The 6,504-nt window shown below is 32.5% G+C and overlaps 1 pseudogene; it reads right to left on the bottom strand.

Annotated features, from left to right (window-relative positions):
• Window positions 1-234: 234 nt before the first annotated feature.
• LOC142541896 (uncharacterized) lies at window positions 235-5,921 on the bottom strand (annotated as a pseudogene).
• Window positions 5,922-6,504: the final 583 nt, after the last annotated feature.

Consider the following 6,504-nt stretch of genomic DNA (forward strand, 5'->3'; position numbering starts at 1 on the left):
TATTGATCAGAATATTAAAATTGATTTTTTTTTTTCAAATAAAAATTTAAACATTCTTAAATAGATTAATGCATGTTCTAATTTAAATCTTTCAAACATGTAATGTATGAAATTTTTGCAAAAATTACTAAGATACAAACAATAAACATGATTTTATTTTAAAATAATATATAATTTTTTTTAATTTTTTTTTAAATTTTTTTTAATTTTTTTTATAAGTTTGTTCTCCCCCAATCAGAATATGATATTGTCCCTAATGTTAAAATAACTATTAATAAAGAGTACATAATGAAAGAGATATCACCTGGAATTTTATTGAAGACAACAAACTGAAACAAACGCAAACCAATCCACGACTTTTCAATCAATGATCCAACTTCCTTTTCTTACTGCTTGATTGCGACCAATTGATCTTTGTTATCATCGGATCAGGCTTATGAACAAAAGCTTCCAAATCATCAATTAATTGGTCGGCAGTCGAAGCACAGATGAGCATCCGTCGTGAATTTTCTGAAATGAAATTCTGTTCCACAGCTTTATCAAGAAATGTCAACAAACTGTCATAATAATTATTGATATTCAACAAGCCCACATGTTTATTATGGATATTAAGTTGTGCCCAAGAAAAAGTGTGAAAAATTTCTTCTAATGTACCCAAACCACCTGGTAGTGCGATAAAAGCATCATAATTTTCAATTATTTGAGTGATTCTTTCATACATAGAAAAAAAACTTTTAATTCCTCCCCAATCGTAACACTTGTAATATTTACTTCAGCTAAAGCTGTAGGAATAATACCCAAAACCTGACTACCTCCAAGATGAGCAGATGTTGAAACAGATCTCATTAACCCAATATTACCTCCACCATATACCAAGTGAATTTTTCTCTCAGCCAATATCTTTCCAAGATTATTCGCTGCTTCTACAAACACTTCATTTTTTCCAGGACTCGACCCACAAAATACACAAATATTTTTCAATGTTTGTGTAGAGGATCCAGCCATGTTTTTACTTTCTTTTTTTTTTGTCTGCGAAAATAGAGAGAAAGATGAGAGATTTTTTAGGGGTAATATGTTATCATGACAAAACTATGGGTCAAAGCTGTAAATAGAATAAATCGTAAAAACAATAATGACACACATGCATATAAACAGTAGTGTGATTGTGGCTCACAATTTTCCTCTGGTTTTACGTCCAGAAACGGCTTCAACGCCTTCTATGAGTCGAGGATATGTTTTCCATCCAATTTTCTTATAAATTGGCAAACAGGGTTTTTTTTTTAGTCGGATTCCCAAGACTATGACGCTCATCTTGGAATTGTTTCCATAAACGGAGAAGTTCAATATGCACATGTCCACTAGAATGCGTCTCAAGAGTCAATAAGATGTTATCTAAAGACTCCTTACTCAGCCCATTCTTAATGAAACCAATTTTATCTTCTGTTATTGGAAACACATCCCAAAGATCTGCATCGTTTGTCACAAGTCCATCTTGCACACTTATGACAAACCCCTAAACTTTTGGTCCTTCGTTTTTTCGCAAAAGTGCTTTTTCCTAATCCAGGCAAATACCGAATGAGCAATGATTGTGGAACTTCTCCTCCTAATCGGACCTTAGCTTCTATTACAAAACGAATATCTTCTGGAATTCCTTTTAGCATTAGCAATCTCAATCTTTCACACCTTCCTGCATAAATTTTTCTTAGAACATTTTCAGAAACAGAGGGAAAATATTTACAAATTTTTTAAAGAATTTCATCCATTTTGAAAAGAAAAGAAATGATTTTTTTTTATTTTTGTATCAGCAATTGTAGGAAACTGATTTAACCGACTATGAGAGTCACGGAGTACCGTTATCCGCCATTTAACCGGGAAAATAAAAAGATTAAGAAAACCTGAAATAAAAACAAACAAACTTAAATGCAACACCAAAAAAAAATAAATAAAAAAAAATCAAGGATAAGAAAGGGAAATAAACTCTTCTTGAAAGATTTCATTTTCTAAAAATGGTTTAAGCCTTTGTCCATTTACTTTAAAAATATCACCATTTTTAGGATTTTCAATATCCACAGCTCCATAAGTATACACATGCTTTACAACATATGGGTCTGTCCATCTTGATCGTAATTTTCCTGGAATATGTGAAGTCGAGAATTATAAAGCAAAACTTTTTTACCAATCTTAAAAGATTTTCTAAGAATTGTTTTATCATGAAATGATTTGATTTTTGCTTTATAAATCTTTGAATTCTCATACGCGTCATTTCTGAGTTCATCAAGTTCATTAAGTTGCAATTTACGCAATTTGTTGGCATCATCCATGCTTGAATTTAAAGTTTTGATCGCCCAATAAGCTTTATGTTCCAATTCCACAGGCAAATGACAATGTTTTCCATAAACCAACCTATAGGGAGACATATTCAATGATTTTTAAAAGCTGTTCGATATGCCCAAAGTGCATCATTAAGTCGCAGAGACCAATCTTTTCTATTTGAGTTAACAGTTTTTTCCAAAATTTGCTTTATCTCCCTATTAGCTAATTCAACTTGTCCATTTGTTTGAGGATGATAAGGAGTAGTTACTTTATGAGTAATACCATATTTTTCATTAATGAAGCAAATGGTTTATTAACAAAGTGAGTTCCCTCATCACTTATCATGGCTCGAGGAATTCCAAATCTACTAAAAATATTTTCTTTTAAAAATTTGATGACGATTTTATGATCATTTGTTCGACATGGAATTGCCTCTATCCATTTGGAAACATAATCAACTGCAACTAAAATATACAAGTATCCAAACGACGGTGGAAAAGGTCCCATACAATCTATTCCCCAACAATCAAAGATTTCAATTTCAATAATAGGATTCAAAGGCATCATGTTTCTTTTTGAAATCGCACCCAATTTTTGACAATTTTCACAGATCTTGCAGATTTCGTGGGCGTCTTTAAACAAAGTGGGCCAATAAAATCCACACTGCAAGATTTTTGCAGCTGTTTTCTTTAAAGAAAAATGTCTTCCGCATGCTTCTGAATGACAAAATTTAATTACACTACTTACCTCATTGTCGGGTATGCAACGTCGAAAAATTTGATTCGGACAATACTTGAACAGATACGGATCATCCCAATAAAAGTTTTTTACCTCATTCAAAAATTTTCTTTTATCTTGAGAACTCCATTGTGGTGGCATTTTTCCCGTCACAAGAAAATTTACTCTGTTAGCAAACTAAGGTGTAGTAACTGAAAATAAATGTTCATAAGGAAAATTATCGTTAATTGGTGTCATTTCACAAGATGATCCTGTTACTAGTCTCGATAAATGATCGGCTACGACATTCTCCGGTTCCTTTTTTATCTTTGATCACAATGTCAAATTCTTGGAGCAACAAAATCAATCGTATCAGTCGTGGCTTTGCATCCTATTTGGTCAACAAATATCTAATAGCAGAATGATCAGTAAACACAATAGTCGTTGATCCAATCAAATAAGAACGAAATTTATCTAATGCAAATATTACAGCAAGTAGTTCTTTTTCAGTTGTGGAGTAATTAATTTGAGCATTGTTTAAAGTTCTACTTGCATAATATATCACATAAGGCTTACCGCTTCTTCTTTGACCCAATACTGCACCGACTGCATAATCACTCGCATCGCACATGATTTCAAATGGTAAAGACCAATCAGGAGGTTGCATGATAGGAGCTGATGTTAAATGTCGAATGATTTTATCAAAAGCATTTTGACATTCTTGAGTCCACTCAAATGCAGTGTCTTTTGTTAAGAGGTTACAAATGGGTTTAGAGATTAAACTAAAGTCCTTTATAAACCTCCTATAAAATCCAGCATGTCCCAAAAATGAGCGAATTTCTTTAATGGTTTTTGGAGAGGGTAAATTGGCAATGACATCAACTTTTGCTTTATCAACTTCAATTTCATGAGATGACACGACATGTCCCAAAACAATTCCAGAAGTAATCATGTAATGACATTTTTTTCCAATTTAAAATAAGACCTTTTTCCTCGCATCTTTTTAAAACTTTTTCCAAATTTTCAAGACAATTATCAAATGTATTCCCAAAGATAGTTAAATCATCCATGAAAATTTCCAAACAATTTTCAAACATGTCGCAAAAAACGCAAAAAATGCTTAGCATACATCTTTGAAATGTTGCTGGGGCATTGCATAATCCAAATGGCATCCTTCTAAATGCAAATGTTTTAAAAGGACATGTGAATGTAGTTTTATCTTGATCTTCGAGTGCAATGGGAATTTGATAATAACCTGAATATCCATCAAGAAAACAGTAGTATGGATGACCTGCTACTCTTTCTAAAATTTGATCCAAAAATGGTAATGGAAAATGATCTTTTCTAGTGGCGTCATTTAATTTTCTATAATCAATACACATCCGCCAACTAGATGGGACTCGACTTGTTAACAATTCACCTTTTTCATTTTTTATCACTATGATGCCAGATTTTTTTGGAACTACTTGTGTTGGGCTTACTCACTTACTATCAGAAATATGGTAGATAATCCCAACATCAAGTATTTTGAGAACTTCAGTTATCACAACATCTTTCATGTGTGGATTTAATCTCCTTTGTGGTTGTTGAGATATTTTAGCATTTTTTTCTAAATGAATTTTGTGTGTGCAAATTAGTGGATTAATGTCCTTGAGATCTTTTAGTGTCCAACCAATTGCATTTTTATGTCTTTTAAGCATATAAACTAATTTACCTTCTTGATCACTTTCTAGTTTGGATGAAATTACCACCGGATATGTTTCATCTTCTCCAAGAAATGCATACTTCAATTCTTCTGGCAAGGGTTTTAACTCCAATATGGGTGGTTCGTCTTTGTTCTCATATTTTGCATCAAATTCTTTCTCTGATCCTGGTAACGAGTGATACCTGATAAAATCATCAAGATCAAGTTCAATATTTTCTTTAACAGTTTCAATTGAACAAATATCTAATTGATCACGAGTACTCCTTTCTTGAATGTTTTCTTCCACAAGAGTTTCAATAAGATTTTCATCTTCACTTTCATCTCCTTTGTCATGTGGTTGCTTACAAAGATTAAAAACAATGAGCTCCAATGTCATGTTACCAAATGACAACTTCATTATTCCATTTCCTGCAATTTATAAGAGCATTAGAAGTTGCTAAAAATGAACGACCCAGAATTAAAGGAATTGCATTACAAGCTTCGATAGGTTGTGTATCTAAAACTATGAAATCGACAGAATATACAAAGTTATCAACTTGGACCAATACGTCTTCTACCATACCTCTTGGCACTTTAACAGATCTATCGGCAAGTAAAATTGTTATCGAAGTAGATTTTAACACGCCTAGATTGAGTTCTTGATAAATTGAATATGGAAGTAAATTCACACTAGCTCCAAGATCAAGCAAGGATTTTTTAATCTTTCGTTCTCCAATAATACATGAAATAGTAGGACAACCAGGGTCTTTGTATTTCAAAGTATTATTATTTTGAATGATTGCACTTACTTGTTCGGCTAAAAATGCTTTCTTTTTCACATTCAATTTTCTTTTCACAGTGCACAAGTCTTTCAAAAATTTGGCATATGATGGTACCTGTTTTATTGCATCTAATAAAGGAATATTAACTTTTACTTGTTTAAAAATATCATATATATCATAATTCAAATTTTATTTTTTTGTATTTTTCAATGCATGAGGGAATGGTGGTGACACTGTCTGTTGAACCTCCTCTTCGCAAGTTATGGGTTCCACTTCCTTACCCTTTGGAGTTGATTTATCATCATCTTCACAAGGTTCAAGAATGGATTTTTCCACAACCTTACCACTTCGAAGGGTAATAACAGATTTTACCTGATCCATCGGTTGAGTTCCAGAAGTTCCAGTTTGTGAATGATGATCCTTGGGATTAGGCAGAGGTTGTGAAGGAAATTTACCTTTTTCATGAACATTAAATTCAGATGCAAATTTAGCAAGAGTATCTTTCAAATCTGTCATGGTTTGAGCAGTTTGAGTATCGATAGACTCTTGCTTTGGAATGAAAAAATTCAATGTATCTTCCAAATTTCTTTTAGGTGGAGGAACATAAGGTGCATAATTTTGAAAATTTTGTTGATTTTGGAAATTTGGTTGTGAAAATTGTGCAGCATTATCATTCCTCCAACTAAAATTTGGATGATTTCGCCAACCTGGATTGTAATTTTGAGAAAATGGTTAAAAATTTGGCCTTTTGAAATTGTTCAAAACATTGGCTTGTTCATGGAGACATTCTTTAAAAGAGGGCAAAGTGGGACAATCTTTTGTAAAATGATCACTTGTATCACAGATGTAACACACAATTTCTTGAACAAATTTTAATTGACCATTCTTTTTCAATTCAAGTGCCTCAACTTTTCTTGCCAAAGAGGTAAATCGAGCTTGAAGATCATGTTCATCTTTGAGAGTGTACATACCTCCACCAGATGTAGGAGATTGAATCTTGTTTGATGG

This window comes from Primulina tabacum, chromosome 4, assembly GCF_025594145.1.
Source record: "Primulina tabacum isolate GXHZ01 chromosome 4, ASM2559414v2, whole genome shotgun sequence".
Taxonomy (NCBI): Eukaryota; Viridiplantae; Streptophyta; class Magnoliopsida; order Lamiales; family Gesneriaceae; genus Primulina; species Primulina tabacum.